Here is a 15,529-nt window from a genome sequence, read left to right as displayed (position 1 = left end):
AAGAGGAGGTGGAGGAAGTAGAGGAGGAGGAGTTTTATGCGGAAGGGCTAACATCTGCAAGGTCCAGACGGTCGGCAGCACCAAGGCGGCAGGCATGTGAGGGTGGGGGAGATGGTTTTACCAGGGCGCATGGTAGCAGCCAAACTAGTGAGGAAGGTGCAGGAGCCCAGGAAGAAGTGGAGGACGAACTGATGGAAGACTCATCAGATGAGGGAGACCTTGATCACATTTCTGTTGTGCGAGGTTGGGGGGAGAGGACAGAGGAAGGAAGCATGATTGTTACCTCGCCACCAACACAACAGGGACTTGGTGCTCCTGGATGCGCAACACACATGAGTGCCTTCTTGCTGCACTACCTGCAACATGACCCTCGAATTGTGAGAATTAGAAATAATCCTGACTACTGGGTTGCCACACTGTTAGATCCCCGGTACAAAAGTAAATTTGCAGAAATTATTCCTGCCATAGAAAGGGATGCACGCATGCAGGAGTATCAGCAGAGACTGTTGCAGAATCTTACATGTGCTTTTCCACAAAATACCAGTGGTGCACGTAGTGAATCTCACAGTTCCAACTTGCCAACCGTGGGACCGTCAAGTGTTCAGCACTCAAACCGTGACAGAACCACAGTATCTGCTGGTAACATCAATTTTGCGGAATCATTTCACCACTTTTTTAGCCCATCCTTTGCAAGGCCACAGGAGACAAGAAGTCTGACACATAGTCAACGCCTAGAGACGATGGTACAGGAGTATCTCCAAGTAATCATTGAAGCCACGACTGTGTCACTGGACCCTTGCTCTTTTTGGGCTTCCAATCTGGATAAATGGCCGGAGCTAGCCACTTACGCCTTGGAGATCTTGTCATGCCCCGCAGCCAGCGTTCTGTCTGAACGTGTGTTCAGCGCTGCTGGTGGTGTGCTGACAGATAAGCGCACGCGGCTCTCCACTGATAATGTAGACAGACTCACGTTCATAAAGATGAACAAATCATGGATCCGAAACGACTTTTCTACCCCTGTGTCATCCTGGGGAGAGTAAAAGCTTGATGATTGGTTAAAATCACCCTACCAACCGTTTTAAGCTTTCAAATTACTAATCATGTTTATCTGTATCTTGACTGGAAAATAATTTGGGCTTTGTAGCAGTGTGCAGCACTGATCCTATTAGGCCATCTATACTAAAGCTTCACCAGATTTAAAATTAAAAATAATTTTTAGCTGCATCTAGCCCGGAAAATAATTTTGGGGCTCCGAGATGCGCAAGGCACATAAGTGCCTTCTTGCTGCACTACCTGCAGCATGACCCTCATATTGTCAGAATTCGAAGTAATCATGACTACTGGGTTGCCACACTCTTAGATCCCCCAAACTTTTCGATCAACCTTTTCATTTTAATAAAGACCAAAAAAATGGTCATTTTTGAAATTATAAGCATTAGCAGGTTGTTAGAAACTGAAATCAAACAGTTTTCAACTCAAAACTTTATTCTAGGTGATGTTACATTTTCACATAGGACCCCTTGTTCGAAAGGAGCTTCTGAACTCTCTCGTCCATTGAATTTGTCAGGTTTTGGATGGTTTCTGCTTCAATTGTTTTGCATGAGGACAGAATACCCTCCCAGAGCTGTTGCTTAGATGTGAACTGCCTCCCGCCATCATAGACACTCCTTTTAATGATGCTCCAAAGGTTCTGAATGGGGTAGAGGTCAGGGGAGCATGGGGGTCACACCATAAGTTTGTCCCCTTTTATGCCCATATCAGCCAGAGATGCAGATGTTTTATGTGCAGCATGAGATGGTGCATTATCATGCAGAAAAATGATCTTGCTGTGAAATACACGGTTCTTCTTCTTGAACCATGGCAGGAAGTGCTGTTTGAGAAAATCCACATACATTATGGAGTTCATCTTTAGCGCCTTCAGGGATCCTAAAGGGGCCGACAATCTCTCTCCCCATGATTCCAGCCCAAAACATTACTCCACCTCCTCCTTGTTGGCGCTGTAGCCGTGTTTGCGTGGGGTGTCCATCAACCAGCCATCCTCCACTCCATCCATCTGGACCATCGAGCGCTGCACGGCACTCATCCGTGAACAAAACAGTTTTGAAATCAGTCTTCATGTAATGTTTGGCCCACTGGAGCCGTTTCTGCTTGTGTGAAGTGGATAGAGGAGGTCGACAGGATGGCGCATGCACAGCTGCAAACCTCTGAAGGACCCTGCATCTTGTTGTTCGGGGGACGTTGGAGGCACAAGCAGCTTCAAAAACTTGTCTGCTGCTATGACAAGGCTTTTTTGCCGCTGCTCTTTCAACCTGACGTAATTGCCTGTAGGAAAGAGTCCTCAATTTGCCCTTATCAGCACGCACACGTGTGTACTGTGAATCAGCTACATACTTCTTGATTGCCAAGACACTTCATCCTGTTCATCGCACAATGTTGATTGTAGTCATGCCTTGACCTAAACACTCCACAATTTGTTGCTTCTCAGCAGCCGACACATCCTTTTTCTTTCCAATTTTGGAAGAAAATGTAGGCTGCTTAATAATGTGAGAGAGCCTTCTTAAGTAGTCTTGCCTTTCATTGGACACACCTGCCAAACTAATTAGCACAGGTGTCTGCAATTGCTTACAGTGATATAAAGAGCCCTGACACACATCACCATCAATGAGTTTAACTGACAAACAAACAAATTCTTCCCTTATCACTCCTAAACACTTTTTGTATAATAATTTGGAACGCAGTGTACATGTGCTTTTCCACAAAACACCAGTGGTTCACGTAGTGAATCTTACAGTTCTAACTTGCCAACCGTGGTCTGTATGGAGTTGTTCAATAAAGGGCCCAAAATTAAGATAACATAGATGGGAGAGGTCTCTATGAATAGGAATTCCTAAGTATTTGATACCCTGTGAGGGCCAGGCAAAGGGAAAGTTGGACTGGATGGAATCCTATATGGATTTGGGGAGGGAGACATCGAGGGCCTCAGACTTCGCTGCATTGATTTTAAAATTTTACCATGTAACAAAGTGATCTATTTCAGCCATAGCAGCATGGATGGATATATGTGATTGAGTGATATATACTAGGACATCATCAGCAAATAGAGAGCACTTGTACTCGGTGCCTCCCACCTCAATCCACCTAATATTGGGGTTATGGCGAATTGATGAAAGCAGGTGCTCCGTCACTAGGATGTATAAGAGAGGGGACAGAGGACATCACTGCCTTGTCCCATTGGTGATTGTGAAAGGTGATGAAAATGTTCTGACGCACCCCCTGGGCCTTGGGACACCCGGAGCCTGACCCTTTTTGGTGGATGCTGGTGGTTGTAGTCTTCGTGGCGGCGACCCAGTTCCGTGGCTCAGGGCGGTCAAACCAGTGGCGGAACTATTTATGTGGTTTTGATGTTTAAATGTCCGACTACGCCACTCGTGGATTGCGGTCAGAGTGAACCGCCGCTACAGGGCAGACCACTGAGGCTGGTGTTGTGGGTGCAGCAGAGCGTAGCATAACTCCCCACGGGAGGAGTATAGCCTCAGGGCAGTGTATGCGGAGGATGGGGGTGATGGTGCAGGGCAGCAGCAGTAACGACACGGAGTCAGTGATGCAGTTCAGGGCCTTTACTCACAGTTCTTATTATCCAGACCACGTCTGCAGGTAACGGCTGCCCACGTCGTACTGTGCTCACCAGGTGAGGGGCTCAGACAACTCCCAGATAACTTTGGAGCACTTCACAGGACCCCCTTTGTGTGTCCTTTGTCTGGCCTTTCTTACCAACACTTCTGTCCAGCTGCCTCGGGCCTCCTCTTGGTAAACTTGGCGCCAGTTTCCCTGACCCTATGTGGTGCCTTCCTAGCGGGTGTAGCGAGGGGCTGCGCCACATAAAATGTCAGAGCCTCCGGTTTCTAGCTGAGGGTCGTTTCCTGCCTCCACTAGTTCGGGGACCGGTCTCCCCCTTTGGCCTGACCCCTCCACGCAGGTGGATTCGGGCGTGCGGTGGCGACTCGCCCGTCCGCACCCCTGGGATCCCTTCATTCCTCGTTCCTGGAGCCTTCTCCGCTCCTCTTCCTTCCTTCTCCCTCTTCCAGGCCTGGGCCTCTGTTACTAGGCCCGCCTCTGGAGCAGAGCTCATGCAGAGCCCCTGCTCCCTGCCACTTCTGCTCAGACTTCTCTGCACTGAACTAAGATGGTGCCCACCTTTTATACTCCCTTCTCAATGCACCCAGGAACTGCTTCCTCCCTGCTCCTGCACTACAGGGTTCCCCTTCCTCAGTGTTCCCTCCCCCCACTCCAGCCAGGGACAGGGACTGTCGTGCCCATCTCAGGGGCATATTGGTCGCCCTGCCCCACGGCAATGTGGTGTAATGCATGCAGGTGTCGGGTCCTGATCCACACTCCATCCTTACCTGAGAGTGAGATATCACACCTCTGGGTGAGGTGCAATACGTCTTTAGCAACCGAGCCCTCAGGGTGCTACAGTTCCATTTATCTTCAGCCTAGGTGACGTATTGCGATACAGGGCCGTGATTTTGGCTATAAAAGGGTCCCCTAGACCCCTACCCCAAGCTTTTTAAGAGAATCATATATGGCGTGCCAGGAGACTCTATGGAATGCTTTCTCAGCATCCAACGAGAGTATCTAATTACAAATTTTTAACTGCATCTAGCCCAGGAAATACTTTGTGCCTAGTAGCAGTGTCTGCTAGTAAGCGGATTATCCCGGCTGTTAAGCAAGCTGCACCACCTGTAGTTTAGACACTTAATTTTTTCAAAGGAAATGCTTCGGGACCATGGGATACTTAGTGAAGAGCATCAGGAGGCACCCCAAGGCATAGGGGCTGGGACTGGCAGTAGGATGCCTTGCGGTGGACAGCCGAGCTCGATCCTTATAAAAGCTTTTTAACTGCAGCAGCTTTAGTGGACGCTACTGGAGCTGGAATTACCGCGGCTGCTGGCATGAGACTTGCCCTCCAATAGATCCTTGTAAATGGATTTAAAGTGTATTCATTCAAATTAGAGAGACAATTTAAATTAAAAAGCTTAGAGCTGCCTCCACCACAAGGGGGCTCGCTCGACCCACCAGCGGACAGGCACCAGTATTGGGAGAGGGGGGCTGGCCGTCAGGGTTCACCGCGGCTCTGGCACAAACCCGGCGACACGGAGGTGGCACGGGCAGGAGCGGACTGGCCGTGTCGGCTTCTCACTTTTTGGATTTTAGAAGGGCATGACATGCCTATATCTGTGTCTCCCCCTCCTTTTACTCCTCCACCTCTTTTATTTTCGCATGACTATATGTACTTGTCACTTTTCCATGTGTTAGTTATGTCTTCTGAGCAGTTTGTCAGCTTTTGGACACCTTTGAAGGTGTTTTCTATGTGTTTCTATGTGTTTTTGTTTGCCTGCCATTGGTTTTAACGGTGTTCGAAGGTGTTCGACGAACAGTTCGACGAACAGTTCGGCGAACACACGGGTGTTCGATGAACCGAACCGAACTCGAACACTACGGGGGTGGCTCAACACTAGACAAGAAGTCTGACACATAGTCAACGCCTAGAGACGATGGTACAGGAGTATCTCCAAGTAAACATTGAAGCCATGACTGTGTCACTGGACCCTTGCTCTTTTTGGGCTTCCAATCTGGATAAATGGCCGGAGCTAGCCACTTACGCCTTGGAGATCTTGTCATGCCCCGCAGCCAGCGTTCTGTCTGAAAGTGTGTTCAGCGCTGCTGGTGGTGTGCTGACAGATAAGTGCACGCGGCTCTCCACTGATAATGTAGACAGACTCACGTTCATAAAGATGAACAAATCATGGATCCGAAATGACTTTTCTACCCCTGTGTCATCCTGGGGAGAGTAAAAGCTTGATGATTGGTTAAAATCACCCTACCAACCGTTTTAAGCTTTCAAATTACTAATCATGTTTATCTGTATCTTGGCTGGAAAATAATTTGGGCTTTGTAGCAGTGTGCAGCACTGATCCTATTAGGTCATCTATACTAAGCTCCACCAGATTTAAAATTAATAATAATTTTTAGCTGCATCTAGCCCGGAAAATTATTTTGGGGCTCCGAGATGCGTAAGACACATAAGTGCCTTCTTGCTGCACTACCTGCAACATGACCCTCATATTGTCAGAATTCGAAGTAATCATGACTACTGGGTTGCCACACTCTTAGATCCGCCAAACTTTTCGATCAACCTTTTCATTTTAATAAAGACCAAAAAAATGGTCATTTTTGAAATTATAAGCATTAGCAGGTTATTAGAAACTGAAATCAAACAGTTTTCAACTCAAAACTTTATTCTAGGTGATGTTACATTTTCACATAGGACCCCTTGTTCGAAAGGAGCTTCTGAACTCTCTCGTCCATTGAATTTGTCAGGTTTTGGATGGTTTCTGCTTCAATTGTTTTGCATGAGGACAGAATACCCTCCCAGAGCTGTTGCTTAGATGTGAACTGCCTCCCGCCATCATAGACACTCCTTTTGATGATGCTCCAGAGGTTCTGAATGGGGTAGAGGTCAGGGGAGCATGGGGGTCACACCATAAGTTTGTCCCCTTTTATGCCCATATCAGCCAGAGATGCAGATGTTTTATGTGCAGCATGAGATGGTGCATTATCATGCAAAAAAATGATCTTGCTGTGAAATACACGGTTCTTCTTCTTGAACCATGGCAGGAAGTGCTGTTTGAGAAAATCCACATACATTATGGAGTTCATCTTTAGCACCTTCAGGGATCCTAAAGGGGCCGACAATCTCTCTCCCCATGATTCCAGCCCAAAACATTACTCCACCTCCTCCTTGTTGGCGCTGTAGCCGTGTTTGCGTGGGGTGTCCATCAACCAGCCATCCTCCACTCCATCCATCTGGACCATCGAGCACTGCACGGCACTCATCCGTGAACAAAACAGTTTTGAAATCAGTCTTCATGTAATGTTTAGCCCACTGGAGCCGTTTCTGCTTGTGTGAAGTGGATAGAGGAGGTCGAGAGGATGGCGTATGCACAGCTGCAAACCTCTGAAGGACCCTGCATCTTGTTGTTCGGGGGACGTTGGAGGCACCAGCAGCTTCAAAAACTTGTCTGCTGCTATGACAAGGCTTTTTTGCCGCTGCTCTTTTAACCTGACGTAATTGCCTGTAGGAAAGAGTCCTCAATTTGCCCTTATCAGCACGCACACGTGTGTACTGTGAATCAGCTACATACTTCTTGATTGCCAAGACACTTCATCCTGATCATCGCACAATGTTGATTGTAGTCATGCCTTGACCTAAACACTCCACAATTTGTTGCTTCTCAGCAGCCGACACATCCTTTTTCTTTCCCATTTTGGCAGAAAATGTAGGCTGCTTAATAATGTGAGACAGCCTTCTTAAGTAGTCTTGCCTTTCATTGGACACACTTGCCAAACTAATTAGCACAGGTGTCTGCAATTGCTTACAGTGATATAAAGAGCCCTGACACACATCACCATCAATGAGTTTAACTGACAAACAAACAAATTCTTCCCTTATCACTCCTAAACACTTTTTGCATAATAATTTGGAACACAGTGTACATGTGCTTTTCCACAAAACACCAGTGGTTCACGTAGTGAATCTTACAGTTCTAACTTGCCAACCGTGGTCTGTATGGAGTTGTTCAATAAAGGGCCCAAAATTAGGATAACATAGATGGGAGAGGTCTCTATGAATAGGAATTCCTAAGTATTTGATACCCTGTGAGGGCCAGGCAAAGGGAAAGTTGGACTGGAAGGAATCCTATATGGATTTGGGGAGGGAGACATCGAGGGCCTCAGACTTCGCTGCATTGATTTTAAAATTTGACCATGTAACAAAGTGATCTATTTCAGCCATAACAGCATGGATGGATATATGTGATTGAGTGATATATACTAGGACATCATCAGCAAATAGAGAGTAGTGTTGAGCCACCCCCGTAGTGTTCGAGTTCGGTACGGCCCAAAAAGAGCAAGGGTCCAGTGACACAGTCATGGCTTCAATGTTTACTTGTAGATACTCCTGTACCATCGTCTCTAGGCGTTGACTATGTGTCAGACTTCTTGTCTAGTGTTGAGCCACCCCCGTAGTGTTCGAGTTCGGTTCGGTTCGTCGAACACCCGTGTGTTCGCCGAACTGTTCGTCGAACTGTTCGTCGAACACCTTCGAACACCGTTAAAACCAATGGCAGGCAAACAAAAACACATAGAAACACATAGAAAACACCTTCAAAGGTGTCCAAAAGCTGACAAACTGCTCTGAAGACACAACTAACACATGGAAAAGTGACAAGTACATATAGTCATGCGAAAAGAAAAGAGGTGGAGGAGTAAAAGGAGGGGGAGACACAGATATAGGCATGTCATGCCCTTCTAAAATCCAAAAAGTGAGAAGCCGACACGTTCAATCCGCTCCTGCCCGTGCCACCTCCGTGTCGCCGGGTTTGTGCCAGAGCCGCGGTGAACCCTGACGGCCAGCCCCCCTCTCCCAATACTGGTGCCTGTCCGCTGGTGGGTCGAGCGAGCCCCCCTGTGGTGGAGGCAGCTCTAAGCTTTTTAATTTAAATTGTCTCTCTAATTTGAATGAATACACTTTAAATCCATTTACAAGGATCTATTGGAGGGCAAGTCTCATGCCAGCAGCTGCGTAATTCCAGCTCCAGTAGCGTCCACTAAAGCTGCTGCAGTTAAAAAGCTTTTATAAGGATCGAGCTCGGCTGTCCACCGCAAGGCATCCTACTGCCAGTCCCAGCCCCTATGCCTTGGGGTGCCTCCTGATGCTCTTCACTGAGTATCCTGTGGTCCCAAAGCATTTCCTTTGAAAAAATTAAGTGTCAAAACTACAGGTGGTGTAGCTTGCTTAACAGCCGGGATAATCCGCTGACTAGCAGACACTGCTACTAGGCACAAAGTATTTCCTGGGCTAGATGCAGTTAAAAATTTGTAATTAGATACTCTCGTTGGATGCTGAGAAAGCATTCCATAGAGTCTCCTGGCACGATATATACGATTCTCTTTAAAAGCTTGGGGTAGGGGTCTAGGGGACCCTTTTATAGCCAAAATCACGGCCCTGTATCGCAATACGTCACCTAGGCTGAAGATAAATGGAACTGTAGCACCCTGAGGGCTCGGTTGCTACAGAGGTATTGCACCTCACCCAGAGGTGTGATATCTCACTCTCAGGTAAGGATGGAGTGTGGATCAGGACCCGACACCTGCATGCATTACACCACATTGCCGTGGGGCAGGGCGACCAATATGCCCCTGAGATGGGCACGACAGTCCCTGTCCCTGGCTGGAGTGGGGGGAGGGAACACTGAGGAAGGGGAACCCTGTACTGCAGGAGCAGGGAGGAAGCAGTTCCTGGGTGCAATGAGAAGGGAGTATAAAAGGTGGGCACCATCTTAGTTCAGTGCAGAGAAGTCTGAGCAGAAGTGGCAGGGAGCAGGGGCTCTGCATGAGATCTGCTCTGGAGGCGGGCCTAGTAACAGAGGCCCAGGCCTGGAAGAGGGAGAAGGAAGGAAGAGGAGCGGAGAAGGCTCCAGGAACGAGGAATGAAGGGATCCCAGGGGTGCGGACGGGCGAGTCGCCACCGCACGCCCGAATCCACCTGCGTGGAGGCGTCCGGCCAAAGGGGGAGACCGGTCCCCGAAACTAGTGGAGGCAGGAAACGACCCTCAGCTAGAAACCGGAGGCTGTGACATTTTATGTGGCGCAGCCCCTCGCTACACCCGCTAGGAAGGCACCACATAGGGTCAGGGAAACTGGCGCCAAGTTTACCAAGAGGAGGCCCGAGGCAGCCGGACAGAAGGGTTGGTAAGAAAGGCCAGACAAAGGACACACAAAGGGGGTCCTGTGAAGCGCTCCAAAGTTATCTGGGAGTTGTCTGAGCCCCTCACCTGGTGAGCACAGTACGACGTGGGCAGCCGTTACCTGCAGACGTGGTCTGGATAATAAGAACTGTGAGTAAAGGCCCTGGACTGCATCACTGACTCTGTGTCGTTACTGCTGCTGCCCTGCACCATCACCCCATCCTCCGCATACACTGCCCTGAGGCTATACTCCTCCCGTGGGGAGTTATGCTACGCTCTGCTGCACCCACAACACCAGCCTCAGCGGTCTGCCCTGGAGCGGCGGTTCACTCTGACCGCAATCCACGGGTGGCGTAGTCGGACATTTAAACATCAAAACCAAATAAATAGTTCCGCCACTGGTTTGACCGCCCTGATCCACGGAACCGGGTCGCCGCCACGGAGACTACAACCACCAGCATCCACCAAAAAGGGTCCGGCTCCGGGTGTCCCAAGGCCCAGGGGGCGCGTCAGAACATTTTCATCACCTTTCACAATCACCAATGGGACAAGGCAGGGATGTTCTCTGTCCCCTCTCTTATACATCCTAGTGATGGAGCACCTGCTCTCATCAATTCGCCATAACCCCAATATTAGGTGGATTGAGGTGGGAGGCACCGAGTACAAGTGCTCTCTATTTGCTGATGATGTCCTAGTATATATCACTCAATCACATATATCCATCCATGCTGTTATGGCTGAAATAGATCACTTTGTTACATGGTCAAATTTTAAAATCAATGCAGCGAAGTCTGAGGCCCTCGATGTCTCCCTCCCCAAATCCATATAGGATTCCATCCAGTCCAACTTTCCCTTTGCCTGGCCCTCACAGGGTATCAAATACTTAGGAATTCCTATTCATAGAGACCTCTCCCATCTATGTTATCTTAATTTTGGGCCCTTTATTGAACAACTCCATACAGACCACGGTTGGCAAGTTAGAACTGTAAGATTCACTACGTGAACCACTTGTGTTTTGTGGAAAAGCACATGTACACTGTGTTCCAAATTATTATGCAAAAAGTGTTTAGGAGTGATAAGGGAAGAATTTGTTTGTTTTTCAGTTAAACTCACTGATGGTGATGTGTGTCAGGGCTCTTTATATCACTGTAAGCAATTGCAGACACCTGTGCTAATTAGTTTGGCAGGTGTGTCCAATGAAAGGCAAGACTACTTAAGAAGGCTGTCTCACATTATTAAGCAGCCTACATTTTCTGCCAAAATGGGAAAGAAAAAGGATGTGTCGGCTGCTGAGAAGCAATAAATTGTGGAGTGTTTAGGTCAAGGCATGACTACAATCAACATTGTGCGATGATCAGGATGAAGTGTCTTGGCAATCAAGAAGTATGTAGCTGATTCACAGTACACACGTGTGCGTGCTGATAAGGGCAAATTGAGGACTCTTTCCTACAAGCAATTACGTCAGGTTAAAAGAGCAGCGGCAAAAAAGCCTTGTCATAGCAGCAGACAAGTTTTTGAAGCTGCTGGTGCCTCCAACGTCCCCCGAACAACAAGATGCAGGGTCCTTCAGAGGTTTGCAGCTGTGCATACGCCATCCTGTCGACCTCCTCTATCCACTTCACACAAGCAGAAACGGCTCCAGTGGGCCAAACATTACATGAAGACTGATTTCAAAACTGTTTTGTTCACGGATGAGTGCCGTGCAGCGCTCGATGGTCCAGATGGATGGAGTGGAGGATGGCTGGTTGATGGACACCCCACGCAAACACGGCTACAGCGCCAACAAGGAGGAGGTGGAGTAATGTTTTGGGCTGGAATCATGGGGAGAGAGATTGTCGGCCCCTTTAGGATCCCTGAAGGCGCTAAAGATGAACTCCATAATGTATGTGGATTTTCTCAAACAGCACTTCCTGCCATGGTTCAAGAAGAAGAACCGTGTGTTTCACAGCAAGATCATTTTTTTGCATGATAATGCACCATCTCATGCTGTACATAAAACATCTCTGGCTGATATGGGCATAAAAGGGGACAAACTTATGGTGTGACCCCCATGCTCCCCTGACCTCTACCCCATTCAGAACCTCTGGAGCATCATCAAAAGGAGTGTCTATGATGGCGGGAGGCAGTTCACATCTAAGCAACAGCTCTGGGAGGGTATTCTGTCCTCATGCAAAACAATTGAAGCAGAAACCATCCAAAACCTGACAAATTCAATGGACGAGAGAGTTCAGAAGCTCCTTTCGAACAAGGGGTCCTATGTGAAAATGTAACATCACCTAGAATAAAGTTTTGAGTTGAAAACTGTTTGATTTCAGTTTCTAATAACCTGCTAATGCTTATAATTTCAAAAATGACCATTTTTTTGGTCTTTATTAAAATGAAAAGGTTGATCGAAAAGTTTGGCGGATCTAAGAGTGTGGCAACCCAGTAGTCATGATTACTTCGAATTCTGACAATATGAGGGTCATGTTGCAGGTAGTGCAGCAAGAAGGCACTTATGTGTCTTGCGCATCTCGGAGCCCCAAAATAATTTTCCGGGCTAGATGCAGCTAAAAATTATTATTAATTTTAAATCTGGTGGAGCTTAGTATAGATGGCCTAATAGGATCAGTGCTGCACACTGCTACAAAGCCCAAATTATTTTCCAGCCAAGATACAGATAAACATGATTAGTAATTTTAAATCTGGTGGAGCTTATTATAGATGGCCTAATAGAATCAGTGCTGCACACTGCTACAAAGCCCAAATTATTTTCCAGTCAAGATACAGATAAACATGATTAGTAATTTGAAAGCTTAAAACAGTTGGTAGGGTGATTTTAACCAATCATCCATCTTTTACTCTCCCCAGGATGACACAGGGGTAGAAAAGTCGTTTCGGATCCATGATTTGTTCATCTTTATGAACGTGAGTCTGTCTATATTATCAGTGGAGAGCCGCGTGCGCTTATCTGTCAGCACACCACCAGCAGTGCTGAACAGACGTTCAGACAGAACGCTGGCTGCGGGGCATGACAAGATCTCCAAGGCGTAAGTGGCTAGCTCCGGCCATTTATCCAGATTGGAAGCCCAAAAAGAGCAAGGGTCCAGTGACACAGTCATGGCTTCAATGTTTACTTGGAGATACTCCTGTACCATCGTCTCTAGGTGTTGACTATGTGTCAGACTTCTTGTCTCCTGTGGCCTTGCAAAGGATGGGCTAAAAAAGTGGTGAAATGATTGCGCAAAATTGATGTTACCAGCAGATACTGTGGTTCTGTTATGGTTTGAGTGCTGAACACTTGACGGTCCCACGGTTGGCAAGTTGGAACTGTGAGATTCACTACGTGCACCACTGGTGTTTTGTGGAAAAGCACATGTAAGATTCTGCAACAGTCTCTGCTGATACTCCTGCATGCGTGCATCCCTTTCTATGGCAGGAATAATTTCTGCAAATTTACTTTTGTACCGGGGATCTAACATTGTGGCAACCCAGTAGTCAGGATTATTTCTAATTCTCCCAATTCGAGGGTCATGTTGCAGGTAGTGCAGCAAGAAGGCACTCATGTGTGTTGCGCATCCAGGAGCACCAAGTCCCTGTTGTGTTGGTGGCGAGGTAACAATCATGTTTCCTTCCTCTGTCCTCTCCCCCCAACCTCGCACAACAGAAATGTGATCAAGGTCTCCCTCATCTGATGAGTCTTCCATCAGTTCGTCCTCCACTTCTTCCTGGGCTCCTGCACCTTCCTCACTAGTTTGGCTGCTACCATGCGCCCTGGTAAAACCATCTCCCCCACCCTCACATGCCTGCCGCCTTGGTGCTGCCGACCGTCTGGACCTTGCAGATGTTAGCCCTTCCGCATACAACTATTCCTCCTCTACTTCCTCCACCTCCTCTTGTGCCACCACCTGACTCCGAATTCTGTTTAACATGTGCTCCAGCATGTAAATCACCGGAATAGTCATGCTGATAATGGCATCGTCAGCACTAAACATCTTCGTCGCCATTTCAAAACTGTGCAGAAGGGTGCATAGGTCCCTGATCTGAGACCACTCCTCCAGCGTGATTTGCCCCACGTCTGGATCTCGTTGGCCCAGGCTATACATCAGAACGTATTGCACCAGGGCTTGTTGGTGCTGCCACAGTCGCTGCAACATGTGCAGAGTTGAATTCCACCGGGTAGGCACATCGCATTTTAGCCGGTGAAGTGGCAGGCCCAACGACTTCTGTAGAGATGTAAGTCGCTGAGCTGCGGGATGCGAACGGCGGAAGTGAGCACACAGCGACCGTGCCCTCTGCAGAAGGCCATCTAGTCTGGGATAGTGGGCTAAAAATTGCTGGACAACCAGGTTCAACACGTGAGCCATACAAGGCACGTGTGTGACATTGCCCCGGCGAAGGGCCGCACCCAGGTTTGCAGCATTGTCGCACACGGCCTTCCCTGGTTTCAGGTCCAGTGGACACAACCATTCATGAATTTGGTTCTCCAGAGCTGACCACAACTCCTCAGCTGTGTGACTCACATTTCCCAGACATTTCAAAGTAAAAACCGCCTGATGATGTTGAGCCCTACTGCCAGCATAGTAAGGAGGTGTGCAGGATCCCTTCTGCGCAGTTAGAAAGCTTGTGGCATGACCAGACAGGCTTTGGGTGCAGGTGGAAGACCGAGAGGAGGTTGAGGAGGCAGAAGCAGTGGAGGAACTTTGACATAAAGAGGATTGGCGCACAACTCGTGGGGACGGCAAGACTTGGACAGCAGCCCCTTGTCTTGCTGTCACCATAGTTACCCAGTGCTCAGTCAGCGACATGTAACGCCCCTGTCCATGCCTACTCATCCAAGTGTCTGTGGTGAAATGCACCCTGTCACACACAGAGTTTCTCAAAGAAGCGGTGATGTTGTGTGTGACATGCTGGTGGAGCGCAGGCACACCTTTCTTTGAGAAGTAGTGCCGACTGGGCATCTGGTACTGGGGCACTGCGACGGACATAAGGTCTCGAAAATCCTCTGTGTCCACCAGGCGGAAAGGCAGCATTTCTGTAGCCAAGAGCTTGCAGATGGTGAAATTCAACCTCTTAGCTTTCTCATGGCTAGGAGGAAATGGTCTTTAACTTATCCACATCTGAGGGACCGAGGGCTGGCTATTGTGCTGAGACGGGGTTGATAAGGGTGTCCCCGGCAAACTGCCGGTCTGTGAGGAAGATGCAGGCGGACATGTTAGGTTGCCTTGATCCAAAGGTGGTGCTATCGATGTCGGACAGCGCTCAACACCAGCTGGTGTTACCACCTCCAAAGAAAATGATGACCTGTCAATCACGCTGGCTGTTGCGGGTAAAGAGGTGGCAGGTCTGCGCCCCAAAACAGGTGTGACTGCTGTCCCCCCAGTCACAGAGGATGAAGAGGCCGCGGATGCACAAGATATGGCTGACGGTGGTTGGCCCGGCCGGCTAGGCCGCATTGTAGCACACTGAGCTTCCCACTGCAACTTATGCTTCATGTCCATGTGCCGGTTCATGCATGAAGTACTCAAACTATGTATTTTTTGGCCTCTACTTAGCTTTTGCTGACAAATGTTACAGATAACACGAGTTGGGTCATCTTTATCGATCTGAAAAAATGCCCAGGCTATGCAAGGCTTAGCACCCATGCGACCTGAAGAGCCACCACGACTTGTGGTGAGAGGCAGAGTTGTGTTTGAGGATGCAGTTGTTGACGTGCTTCCAGTACTACGTCTCTGTCCAGG

The sequence above is a fragment of the Phyllobates terribilis genome, unplaced genomic scaffold, assembly GCF_046119375.1.
Source record: "Phyllobates terribilis strain yellow unplaced genomic scaffold, ASM4611937v1 Scaffold_2__4_contigs__length_985480577, whole genome shotgun sequence".
Lineage (NCBI taxonomy): Eukaryota > Metazoa > Chordata > Amphibia > Anura > Dendrobatidae > Phyllobates > Phyllobates terribilis.
Note: the sequence above shows the minus strand (reverse complement) of the source record.